At 39.1% G+C, this 14,246-nt stretch overlaps 1 pseudogene; it reads left to right on the plus strand.

The window, feature by feature from the left end:
* The first annotated feature begins 13,324 nt into the window (after positions 1-13,324).
* LOC129691870 (60S ribosomal protein L13-like) lies at positions 13,325-13,973 on the plus strand (annotated as a pseudogene).
* The last annotated feature ends 273 nt before the right edge of the window (positions 13,974-14,246 follow it).

Here is a 14,246-nt window from a genome sequence, read left to right on the forward strand (position 1 = left end):
TTATTATTATTCTTAAAGACTTTGAGTAGAAGATGCATATTAATTCAACATTTCTATATTAAGCACAGAAATTCATGATTGTTCATGAGTTTCCAAGTTCCAAATTAATGGTTTCTCTTTCTAACATTTTCTACTGTCTTAACATTTATATATCAGAAATAAGAAAGGAAAATATATCATCCTTTAGTACAGAATCAGACCATACAAAATAAATTTTCTGTAATAAATTTTAGTGGATGCCTATGTTTTGTGTCACAAATGAAGAAACTGAAGTCCTGATTTTATTTTGTAACTTTGATCATTAACATTTTCTTTTATATGTCTGATTAGGCATAATGAGTTAGCTGAGTTAATGAAGTGTGATGTCCCATTAAATATATCAACTGACAACAATTAATTCCCCAGAACATGTTCTCTATTGATTGATTGTATTTATCAGTGTAGACTCATTTAAGTGATGTGAGCCTTTGACAGAAATCAGGAGTTGCAAACTCTCAAAGTTTGATTCAAAGAAAGTAATTATTTTCTGTTAGTGAAATTTGTTAATGCACGTAGAAAAATAAAACTGTTGTCTTGTCAAAAAAGTCATAGAAACATATTGCCAGTCAATCAAAAAAAATGTTTCCTGTCATTACAATCCTCAGGTACTTTTTGGTTATTGAGTTTATTGGCTGCAGGTATTATCTTACATCTAAGAAAGACATTGTTAAGTTACCTATGCATAAGGAGCAAAATGAACTTTAGGGGTTTAGAAAAATGTAGGAAAAACATCAGAAATAAACCAGAAGTAATTTTGAATGTGAAGAAATCCCTAAATCCCTTTATTCATTTTTTTGGTAATAGCTCAAGTCCCCCAAAGCAGCTGACTCTCAAAGGAAGCCTACACACTCTGGTAAATCACTTTAGCAATAATGGGCTATCACAGAAACCTCTCTCAGAGATCCTGATGGAAATTGTGTAAGATTTCCCTGGAGAGAAAAACCCACTCACTTCACCACAGCGAACAAAATTAACCAACCAAAGGAGAGCCTACTAGGAAATGAACAAACACCTCTTTAAACACAAATAGCTCAAAAATGAGTAATGATAGGGAGGAAGATAAGCAAGTTACAAGAGAACTCAAAGCTATAACTCCTGAGATACATTCATGTATTTATGAGCGTGTGAATTGGGGAGATACCATTAGATGTTAGAGGAACATATTCAGTGAATGTGAGAAATATGTGGGTGAAAATAAGAAAACTCACAGCATTTACATCTATATTTCAAGGAAGTTTCCTTGAGTCTATTCATAACAAAGTCTGAAAATTGTTTGCGAGCCATGCACCAGTTAAAAACATAGTTGCACCAAGGGGATTCTCTCCACCACAGGATCCCCAGAAACCACTAGAAAATAACCCCAAACACCTAAGATAGCCCAATGGGTGGAGTCCAGCATAAAAGCTCAAGCAACAAAAGACAGAGCAATATGTCATCTCCAGAACCCAGTTACCCAGAGGCAAGTAGCCTTGGATACCCCAGCATAACTGAAATCCAAGACAATGACCTAACAACTATGCTCATGAGGATGATAACAGAGGAAACAAATAAGATACGTAAAGACATAGAGGAAGACAAACTCAAACAGAATATTGCCATCCATAAAGATGGAGGAAGTTGCAGCCAAACAGTTTGTGGCCTTTAGACAGAAAATGCTTAAAGCACTGAATGAAATAAAAGAAACAGAGGTTGGTTCAAACAAACAGCTGAAATAAGTGATGGAAAAACAGGAAAATACAGTCAGACAGGTGAAGGAAATCAACAAAATGGCTCAAGATCTGAAGATAGAATTGAAAAAATTAAAGAAAACACAAATGGAGGAAATTGCAGAGAGAAAGAACTTAGGGAAGAAAACAGGAACTACAAAGGTAAGCATAACCAATAGACTACAAGAGATGGAAGAAAGAATCTCAGGTGTGGAAGATACAATGGAAGAAATCGATGTATCTGTCAAAGAAAAGGTTAAATCCAAAAAATTCTTGACACAGACCGTCCAAGAAATCAAAGACAATATGAAAAAACAAAACCTAAAAAAAATAGGTATAGAGGAAAAAGAAGACTCCCTTCTCCAATGCCCAGAAAATATTTTCAACAAAATCATTGAAGAAAATTTTCCCAAGTTAAAGGTGAGGCCAATAAGAATACATGATGCCTACAGAACACCCAACAAATTTGACCAGAAAAGAAAATCCTCCCGCCACATAATAATCAAAGCAGTAAGTATACAGAACAAAGAAAAAAATACGAAAAGCTGCAAGGGAAAAAGGCCAAGTAACATATAACTGCAAACCCATTAGGATCACACCTGACTTTTCAACAGAGATCATGAAAGCCAGAAGGGTCTGGAAGGATATCATGCAGACCCTAAGAGAACACAAAAGTCAGCCCAGGCTACTATAACCTGCAAAAGTCTCCAGTCCTCATAGACGGAGAAAACAAGATATTCAATGACAAAACGAATTTCAACAATACCTACACACAAATCCAACATTACAGAAGACACTGGAAGGGAAAATACAACCCAAGAAAATTAGCTTCTTTCAAGAAAACACAGGAAATAATTAACCTTACTACAGTAAAGCAAAAAACAACCAAGCACACAACCTTATGACCACAGCCAACATCAAAATCAAAGGATCTAACAGCCACTGGTCATTAATCTCTCAACATCAATGGATTCAACTCTCCAGTAAAAAGACACAGATTATCAGAATGTATACGTAAACAAACCCCAGCAATCTGTTGCATACAAGAAACACACCTAAGACACAAAGATAGACATTACCTGAGGGTACAGGGTTGGAAGACGACTTTCCAAGCAAATGGACCCAAGAAGCAAGCAGGAGTAGCCATTCTAATATCTGATAAAATAGACTTTCAACCAAAATTAATAAAAAGAGATGGGGAAGGACACTTCATACTCATCAAGGGAAAATTCCACCAGGAGGACATCACAATCCTGAACATCTATGCCCTAAATACAAGAGCACCCACATTTGTTAAAGAAACATTGATAAAATTTAAACCACATATAGATCCCCACACATTAATAGTGGGAGACTTCAACACCCAACCCTCTACAAAGGACAGGTCAATAAAACAGAAATTAAACAAAGAAACAATAACTCTGACAGAGGTCATGAATCAAATGGACCTCACAGACATTTACAGAACTTTACACCCAAACACAAAAGAATTTACTTTCTTCTCAGCACCTCATGGAACCTTCTCCAAAATAGACCATATGGTTGGTCACAAAGCAAGCCTCAACAGATTCAAGAAGACTGAAATAATCCCTTCTATCTTGTCTGATCACCATGGAATAAAGCTGGACCTCAACAACAACAGAAATAGCAAAAAGCCTACACACACATGGAAACTGAACAACTTGTTACTAAATGACAGCTGGGTCAGGGAAGAAATAAAGAAAGAAATTAAAGTCTTCTTAGAACTCAATGAAAATGAAGACACAACATACCCAAACTTGTGGGACACAATGAAGGCAGTGCTAAGAAGGAAGTTCATACCACTGAGTGCCTTCAAGAAGAAATTCGAGCTCATTCAAGCAACTTAATGGATCACTTAAAAACCCTAGAAAAAGAAGAAGCAGACAAACAAAAAAGGAGTAGACGGCTGGAAATAATAAAACTCAGGGCTGAAATCAATCAATTAGAAACAAATAAAACAATTCAAATAATCAATGAAACCAAGAGCTGGTTCTTTGAGAAAATCAACAAGATCAACAAACCCTTAGCCAAGCTAACTAAAAGGCAGAGAGACACCACCCAAATCAACAAAATGAGAAATGAAAAGGGGGACATAACTACAGACACTGACGAAATCCAAACAATCATCAGGACTTGCTTCAAAAGTCTATATGCCACAAAATTTGAAAATTTAAATGAAATGGACAATTTTCTTGATTGATTTGATATACCAAAGCTGAATCAGGACCAGGTAAATCAACTAAATGGTCCTATATCCCCCAAAGAAATAGAAGCGGGCATCAAAAGTCTCCCATCCAAAAAAAGCCCAGGACCAGATGGCTTCAGCTCAGAATTCTACCAGACCTTCAAAGAAGAGCTAACTCCAATTCTCTTCAAACTATTCCACAAAATAGAAACAGAAGGAATATTACCAAACTCATTCTATGAAGCCACAGTCACCTTGGTACCTAAACCTCACAAAGACTCAACAAAGAAGGAGAATTTCAGGCCAATCTCCCTTATGAACATCGATGCAAAAATATTTAACAAAATACTCGCAAACCGAATACAAGAACACATCAAAGATATTATCCACTATGACCAAGTAGGCTTCATCCCAGGTATGCAAGGGTGGTTCAATATACGGAAATCCATCAATGTGATCCACCATATTAACAAACTGAAAGAAAAAAACCACATGATAATCTCCCTAGATGCTGAAAAAGCATTTGACAAAATCCAACATCCATTCATGTTTAAAGTACTGGAGAGATCAGGGATACAAGGCACATATCTAAACATAGTAAAGGCGATATACAGCAAGCCTATAGCCAACATCAAACTGAACGGAGAGAAACTTAAAGCAATCCCACTGAAATCAGGGACAAGACAAGGCTGCCCACTCTCTCCATATTTCTTCAACATAGTGCTGGAAGTCCTTGCTAGAGCAATAAGACAGTCGAAGGAGATCAAGGGGATACAGATGGGAAAGGAAGAAGTCAAATTATCACTATTTGCAGATGATATGATAGTATATATGAGTGACCCCAAAAACTCTACCAGGGAAATCCTACAGCTGATAAACACCTTCAGCAAAGTGGCCGGATACAAAATTAACCCCCCCCCAAAAAAAAAATCAGTAGCACTCCTGTATACAAAAGACAAACGGGCTGAGAAAGATATTAGGGAAACAAGACCCTTCAAAATAGCCACAAATGACATAAAGTACCTTGGTGTAACCCTAACCAAGCAACTCAAAGACTTGTATGAAAAAAATTTCCAGTCTCTGAAGAAAGAATTAGAAGAAGATATGAGAAGATGGAAAGATCTCCCATGCTCATGGCTTGGCAGGATTAACATAGTAAAAATGGCCATCTTACCAAAAGCAATCTACAGATTTAATGCAATTCCCATCAAATTGCCAACACAATTCTTTACAGACCTGGAAAGAAAAATTCTCAACTTTGTATGGAATAACAAGAAACCCAGAATTGCTAAAACAATACTCTACAATAAAAGATCTTCTGGAGGTATCTCCATCCCTGATCTCAAGCTGTACTATAGAACAACAGTTATAAAAACTGCATGGTACTGGCACAGGAACAGAATGGTGGATCAATGGAACCGAACAGAGGACCCAGAAATGAACCCACACACTTATGGACAACTGATTTTTGACAAAGATGCCAAAACCATACAATGGAATAAAGATTGCAACTTCAACAAATGGTGCTGGTCCAACTGGATGTCTACATGTAGAAAAATAAAAATAGATCCATACTTATCACCCTGCACAAAACTGAAGTCCAAGTGGATCAAAGACTTCAACATAAAACCACACACATTAAATCAGCTAGAAAAAAAAAGTGGAAAATACCCTAGAACTCATTGGAACAGGAGAAAACTTCCTGAACAGAACACCAACAGCACAGGCTCTAAGAGCAACAATCAATAAATGGGACCTCATGAAACTGAAAAGCTTCTGTAAAGCAAAGGATACTGTCATCAAAACAAAGCGACTGCCTACAGATTGGGAAAGAATCTTCACCAACCCTTTATCTGACAGAGGACTCATATCCAATATATATAAAGAACTAAAGAAGCTGAAAAGCAGCAAACCAAGTAATCCACTTAAAGAATGGGGAACAGAGCTAAAGAGAGAATTCTCTGCAGAGGAATATCGAATGGCAGAGAAGCAATTAAAGAAATGCACAACCTCATTAGCCATTAGGGAAATGCAAATCAAAACAACCCTGAGATATCATCTTACACCCATCAGAATAGCCAAGATCAAAAACTCATGTGACAATACATGCTAGAGAGGTTGTGGAGAAAGGGGAACCCTTCTCCACTGCTGGTGGGAATGTAAACTGGTACAACCACTCTGGAAAGCAATCTGGCGCTTTCTCAGACAACTAGGAATAGCGCTTCCTCAAGATCCAGCCATACCACTCCTAGGCATATACCCAAAAGAGGCTCAAGTACACAAAAAGGACATTTGCTCAACCATGTTTGTAGCAGCTTTATTTGTAATAACCAGAAGCTGGAAACAGCCCAGATGCTCCTCAACTGAAGAATGGATGCAGAAACTGTGGTACATCTATACAATGGAATATTACTCATCAATGAAAAATAAGGAAATCATGAAATTTGCAGGTAAATGGTGGGACCTGGAAAAGATCATCCTGAGTGAGTTGTCCCAGAAGCAAAAACACACACACGGTATATACTCACTCATATAAACATACAACATAGGGTAAACCCGCTAAAATCCGTACATTTAAACAAATTAAGCAAAAGAGAGGACCCTAACTAAAACACTCAATCCCCATCCTGAAAGGCAAAGAGGATGGACATCAGAAGAAAAAGAAAACAGGAAACAACCTAGGAACCTGCTACAGAGGGCCTCTGAAAGCCAGAAGAAGAAAACAGGAAACAACCTAGGAACCCGCCATAGAGGGCCTCTGAAAGCCTCTGCCCTGCATACTATCAAAGCAGATGCTGAGCCTGATGGCCAACTGATGGGCAGAGTGAATGGAATTTTAGGTAAGAAGTGGGAAATACAAGAGCTGGAGAGGACAGGAACTCCACAAAGAGAGCAACAGAACAAGAAAATTTGAACACAGGGAACTTCCCAGAGACTCATACTCCAACCAAGGACTATTCATGGAGATAATCTAGAACCCCTTCACAGATGTAGCCCATGGCAGTTCAGTGTCCCAGTGGGTTACATAATAATGGGAAGAGAGACTGCCTCTGACATAATCTGATTGGCCTGCTCTTTGATCACCTCCCCCTGAGGGGGGAGCAGCCTTATCAGGCCACAGAAGATGACAATGCAGCCACTTCTGATGAGATCTGTTAGACTAAGATCAGAAAGAAGGAGAGGAGGACCTTCCCTATCAGTGGACTTGGGGAGGGGCATGCATGCAGAAAAGGGAGGAATGGTGGGATTGGGAGGGAAGAAAGGAGGGGCTTATTGGGGGATACAAAATGAATAAAGTGTAATTAATAAAAGTTAAATAAAAAATTAAAAAAAACATAGTTGAACTTAAGATACAAACTTAACCTTGGGACATAAATGTGTAGAGATGTAAGCCCAATAGCCAAGATTTTTGGATCTTAAATGGTCTTTGATATTTGAATAAAAATGACTCCTTATGGTTCAAAGACGAAATGCGTACGTCTTTGTCCACAGCATCAGCAGTGCTCAGATATAAGCCTTCTGGAAAGTGATTGGATCTGCCTATATTCATTGATAAACTAACTCCTGAATTCAGACTTTTGATAGACCATTGGGAAGCTGTAGACAGCAGGGCTTGCTTGGAGGATGTAGGCCACTCATCCTACGGATCTTCAGGTGTATTGTCCATTCGGTCCCTTGAGTTCTTCCTGTGTGAGGTAAGTCGCCTTCTCCACCACAGGCTCCTGTTGCCATGATGTTCTGCCTCACCATTGTCTCCACTGCAATGAATTAATGGATCCATAGTTGAAAACCTTTGAAAGTAAGGAAAAAAAATAAATCTTCCTCCATATTAAAAACTAATAGCAATAAATAAGAAAATGTGAATTTAGTTAAACAGACAATAAAAACTGATCAAAGAATCTTGTTCACTGAAGTAATCAGTGAACATAAGAAGGTCTATATTAAATTCAAGTGGCCATTTACGACAGGATTTTTGGTGGCTGTCATGGTGACTAAACCATGACATTAAAGCAAGTAATAAATGACAGTCCTGTTGTACGTTTAAGCAAAATATTCAATAAATCTGTTCATTCACTCATGCCCTCTACATCCATAGCTTTGAAATCAGTGTAAAAGATTTTTGCAGCTACCCAGGTAGAACATAATTCATTAGTAGAGGTCAAACGTTGTTTTGGCGCTTCCATTTAGGAGTACGGCCACTGAAAAGTTGTCTGTCATTCAGTAGATGGCACCACACCCATGCTCATATGGGTAGCACAATTTAGACCCAGTAGGTTAAAAAATAAATAAATAATAAAAGAGGAGACCATGAACTTGGGAGGTAGGATTCCGGGAAGTTGGGTGTGAGGGGTGGATTTGATCAAGATACATTATACACATGTATACAATTTCCAAAGAATAAATCAAAGGGAAAAGGGTTGATTTTAAATAACCAAAGGGAAAGAAAAAGTATTATTTGTCTCCTCCCTACAGATATAAAACACAGCTGTTGAATCCTGATGAAGACGATGAGAGAAAAGTATTCTCCAAGTAAGAGAAAAAACACTGGCTAGCCTGGCCACTGAAGTAAAAAGGAGCTATGCAGTTCCAAGAGTCTGGCCTAGGTAGAAAACTCTACTCTTCTTATCTACCTGCCTCTCAATACAATTTAGTTCCCTGTGAAATCAATGGTTACAACTGACACAGAATAGAGCTGGCATAGGGCAGATGAGAAAAGCATCTGGCTCATATCTGCCCATAGTTTCTCTCTTTGTCCTTTTCATCCATAAAGATTAGATCATTCACTCTATGCCTCCTCTCTCTTTTTTTTCTGTAGAAGCTTTCAGCGACTTAATGAAGTTGCTTTCCTGGTTGCCGAAGAGAAGGTGCTATAAGCAAGTAGACTAAATCTCTAGTTGCTGACCCCTGCACTACTTTCACTAACCTTAAAAAAATCCCATTGAAGTGAACCAGATTTTGCAAGCTTAAACAACTACCAAACAAGTGTGGTGCCAGTGTTAGTCTATTCTGCCCAGACCAGGGTCTTTCAAAGTGTAGACTAAAGGTACTTTGTGTATCAGAAGCACACTAAGTGATAGGCAAATTATTAGAAACACAGTTTCTTGGACACCAACCCAGTGGGCCAGAACCTTATAATGAGGACTTTAGGAATCTTCTTTAGCATTTGTTTGTTTGTGTGTTTGTTTGTTTGTTTGTTTGTTTGTTTAAGGAATGGTTCCAATGCACTAAAATCTTAGCTTCAGAATCAAGTCAATGAACAGAAGTGACAATCTACAGATTCAATGCAATTCCCATCAAAATATCAGCACAATTCTTTACAGACCTTGAAAGAACAATTCTCAATTTCATATGGAAAAACCAAAAATCCAGAACTTCTCAAACAATCCTGTACAACAGATAGCCTAGAGATATCTCCATCCCTGATCTCAAGCTGTACTACAGAGCAATAATAATAATCACTGCATGGTGTTGGTATAGAAACAGAATGGTGGATCAATGGAACCGAATAGAAGACCCTGAATAAACCCACACACCTATGGATGCTTGAGTTTTGCCAAAAAAGCCAAAACTGTACAATGGAGAAAAGACAGCATCTTCAACAAATGCTGCTGGCCTAACTGGATGTATACATGTAGAAAAATGCAAATAGATCCATATTTATCACCCTGCACAAAACTAAAGTCCAAGTGGATCAAAGACCTCAACATACAACCAGACACACTAAACCTGTTAGAAGAAAAAGTGGGGAAGAGTATTGAACTCATTGGCACAGGAGACAACTTCCTGAACAGAACACCAACAGTACAGGCTCTAAGAGCAACAATCAATAAATGGGACCTCATGAAACTGAAAAGCTTCTGTAAAGCAAAGGACACTGTCATCAGAACAAAATTATAGCCTACAGACTGAGAAAGGATCTTCACTAAGCCTATATCTGACAGAGGATTAATATCCAAAATATAGAAAGAACTTAAGAAGTTAAACACCAAAAAATCAAGTAATCCAGTTTAAAAATGGGGAACATAGATAAACAGAGAATTCTCAATAGAGGAATATCGAATGGCAGAAGAAAGACTTAAAGAAATGCTCAATGTCCTTAGTCATCAGAGAGATGCAAATCAAAACAACCCTGAGGTTTTACCTTACACCCATAAGAGTGGCTAAGATGAATAACTCAAGTGACAACACATGATGGAGAGGTTGTTGAGAAAGGGTAACCCTCCTTTATTGCTGGTGGAAATGTAAATTTGTACAACCACTTTGGAAATCAATCTGGCACTTTGTCAGACAATCAGGATCTTCCTCAAGATCCAGCTATACCACTCCTAGGCATATATTCAAAATATGCTCAAGTACACAAGGACATTTGCTTAACCATGTTCGTAGCAGCTTTATTCATAATAGCCAGAGCCTGGAAACAATCCCAATATCCCTTAATGGATACAGAAATCGTGGTACATTTACACAATGGAATGCTACTTAGCAATTAAAAACAAGGAAATCATGAAATTTGCAAGCAAATGCTGGGAACTTGAAAAGATCATCTTGAGTGAGGTATCCCAGAAGCAAACACACATGATATATACTCACTTATAAGTGGGTACTAGACCTATAAGATAGAATAAACATACTAAAATCTGTATACCTAAAGAAGCTAAGCAAGAAGGAGGACCCTGGGAAAGATGATCAATCCTCACTCAGAAAGGCAAATGGGACAGACATAGAAAGAGGGAGAAAAACAGGCAAATGGACAGGAGACTACCACAGAGGGCCTTTGAAAGACTCTACCCAGAATGGTATCAAAGCTAATGCTGAGACGCACAGCCAAATTTTGGGCAGAGTGCAGGGAATCTTTTGAATGAAGGGAGAGACAGAAAGACCTGGAGGGAACAAGAGCTCCACAAGGAGAGCAACAAAAACAAAAAGTCTTTTTTGAGACTGATACTCCAACCAAGGGCCATGCATGGAGATAACCTAGAACCCCTGCAAAGATGTAGCCCAAGGCAGCTCAGTCTCCAAGTGGGTTCCATAGTAATGGGAACAGGAACTGTCTCTGACAAGAACTCAGTGACTTGCTCTTTGATCACCTCCCCTTCATGGGGTAGCAGCCTTACCAGGCCACAGAGGAAGACAATGCAGCCAGTCCTGATGAGACCTCATAGGCTAGGGTCAGATGGAAAGGGAGGAGGACCTCTCCTATCAGTGGACTTGGGGAGGAGCATGGGAGGAGACAAGGGAGGGAATGAAGGTGGGGCCTACAGCTGGGATACAAAATGAATAAACTGTAATTAATAATAAAAATTTAATTAATTAAAAAAGAGTTACTTGGTCTAATGCCTTTTAAAGTTGTCAGAAAAGCAACACATCACATTTCTTTGAATCTAGCGTACCACTGGTCATAAGCCATGACAGTATTTTATATACTACTAACAAAAACTCTAGAAACTAAATGTGACACAACCACCTCCATGTTCCACTTCCAAGGATAATAAAAATGTGAAAAGGCATATGTGTACCGATGTTTGTTAAGCAAATGACATATTAATTTGCAACCTGGTAGCTATAAACAAAAAACACATCTCTATTGGAAATGGGTTACTTAAACATAGTGTCCACATATTTCCGTTTCAACATGTTTAAAAGGAAAGTTTAGAATCATGTACTTAGAGTTTCTACAGCAGTAGACTTTTCTCATTGAACCCTACTCAAACCATATACCTCAAACTGTAAGTTTACGGTCAACCAAGTAGGTTCCTTATATCCTTCTGGTGTGCTTGGGCCAGAGTGCTATGTGGTACATATCTTAATGTACTCAAGTGTTTAACTGGGAGTAATAAAAGTGAGTAGTGGGCAAAGGATTGAAGCTATCTATTTAAATGAATTATAAACCTAATTAGGTACCTAATTATGCATCAGAACTTAGTTGGTTTACAACATGTCATGTATGGTTAATGATGATTTATTCTAAAATTCTCCATTTCCAGTGAGTCAGATCACTGAGACAGCTTTAATTTTAAAATTGTTCTCCTTTTAATGGCTCGCTGTCTATTAACTGTGCATGAAATACATATAAGCATGCAGTAACAATTAGTGGGGGAAAAAAAGAAACCATATGCAAGGACTTAGAGGAAAGGGAAGGAAGAAAAGGGAGAAAGGAGAACCCTCCTCCACTGCTGGTGGGAATGTAAACTTGTACAACCACTCTGGAAAGCAATCTGGTGCTTTCTGAGAAAACTAGAAATAGTGCTCCCTTAAGATCCAGCTATACCACTCCTAGGCATATACCCAAAAGAGTCTCAAGTACACAATAGGGACATTTGCTCAACCATGTTTTTAGCAGCTTTATTTGTAATAGCCAGAAGCTGGAAACAGCCCAGATGCCCCTCAGGGAAGGAATGGACGCACAAATTGTGGTATATCCACACAATGGAATATTACTCAGCAATAAAAAAAAACAAGGAAATCATGAAATTTGCAGGTAAATGGTGGGATCTGGAAAAGATCATCCTGAGTGAGCTATCCCAGAAGCAAAAAGATGCACACGGTATATACTCACTCATATAGACATATAATATAGGATAAACCTACTAAAATCTGTACACCTAAAGACACTAATCAAGAGGGAGGACTCTGACTAAAATGCTCAATTCCTATCCAGAAAGGCAAAGAGGATGGATATCAGAAGAAGGAGAAAAGAGGGAACAAGTCAGGAGCCTGACACAGAGAACCTCTGAAAAGCTCTTCCCTGCAGACCATCAATGCAGATGCTGAGACTTATGGGCAACCTTTGGGCAGAGTGCAGGGAATCTTAGGAAAGAAACGGACAACAGTAAGATCTGGAGAGGACAGGAACTCCACAAGGAGAGCAACAGAACTAAAAAATCTGAGCACAGGGGTTTTTCCTGAGAATGATACCCCAACCAAGGACTATGCATGGAGATAACCTAAGACCCCTGCACAGATGTAGCCCATGGCAGTTCAGTATTCAAGTGGGTTCCATTTTAATAGGAACAGGGACTGACTCTGACATGAACTGATTGGCCTGCTCTTTAATTACCTCCCCCTGAGGGGGAAGCAGCATTACCAGGCCACAGAAGAAGACAATGCAGCCACTCCTGATGAGACCTAATTGACTAGGATCAGAAGGAAGGAAAAGAAGTCCTCCTCTATCAGTGGATTTGGAGAGGAGCATGAGTGCAGAGGGGGGAGGAAGGAAAGGATTGGGAGGGGCGGAGGGAGGGAACCACAGGGGGGGATACAAAGTGAATAAAGTGTAATTAATAAAGAATTAAAAAAATAATCTCAAAAATAAACAAAAATGATAAAAACGGCCCCTTTTCTGCCCAGGCATTCTCCCGCACAGGAGGCAACCATGGCACCCAGCTGGAATGGCATGATTCTGAAGGCCTACTTCCACAAGGATTGGCAGCAGCCAGTGGATATTTGGTTCAAGCAGCTGACACACAGGATCCACAGATGAAAGGCCCAACAGGTGAAAGTGCTCTGCAAGGCCCCTCCTCCCACATCCGGTCCCATCGGGCCCATAGTGAAGTGCCCTACAGTTAGATACCACACCAAGGTCCAAGCTGGCAGGGGTTTCAGCCTGGAAGAACTCCCAACTGGTATCCGTAAAAATGGCTCGCACTATTGACATATCATCCCTGCGGAGCCAAGGAGACAAAACAAATCCATCGAGTCACTACAGGCCAATGTGCAGCCCTGAAGGAGTACCTCCCCCAGCTCATGCTCTTCCCAGGAAGCCTTCTACCCAAAAGAAGGTAGATAGTTCTTCTGAGGAACTTAAATTGCCCCCCACCCCGGGACATGTGATGCCCATCCAGAATGCGTACAAAAAGGAGATAGCCAGAATCATCACAGAAGAGAACTTCAAGGCCTTTGCCAGGCTTTGCATGGCCTGGGCCAATGCCCAGCTTTTTGGCATCCGAGCAAAAGGGACAAAGGAAGATGCAGAACAAGATGTTGAAAATTACTGCTCTGTTGGAATGTTAAATTTTCCATGAAGAGAAAAAAAAATGATAAAAATGAATGAAAAAAATTTTAATAAATTTATTTTAATAAATAAAACCATCATGCAAAGGAACCTGATGTTATGAAAATAAAAACTAAGAAAATATGCTGCTTGGTGCCCATGCTGGAGCCTCTAAAGTTGCTTTGTGTGGCACTGGAACTTTCAATAAATTTTGAGCCATGTTTGCCACACAAAAAATATTACAGAGGTAATTATCATATATTTTAACACAAAGGGAGCATTATATGGGTAAAGCCTCTCACAT

This window comes from Psammomys obesus, unplaced genomic scaffold (genome assembly GCF_907164565.1).
Source record: "Psammomys obesus unplaced genomic scaffold, mPsaObe1.curated_primary_1811, whole genome shotgun sequence".
NCBI classification, from domain to species: Eukaryota; Metazoa; Chordata; class Mammalia; order Rodentia; family Muridae; genus Psammomys; species Psammomys obesus.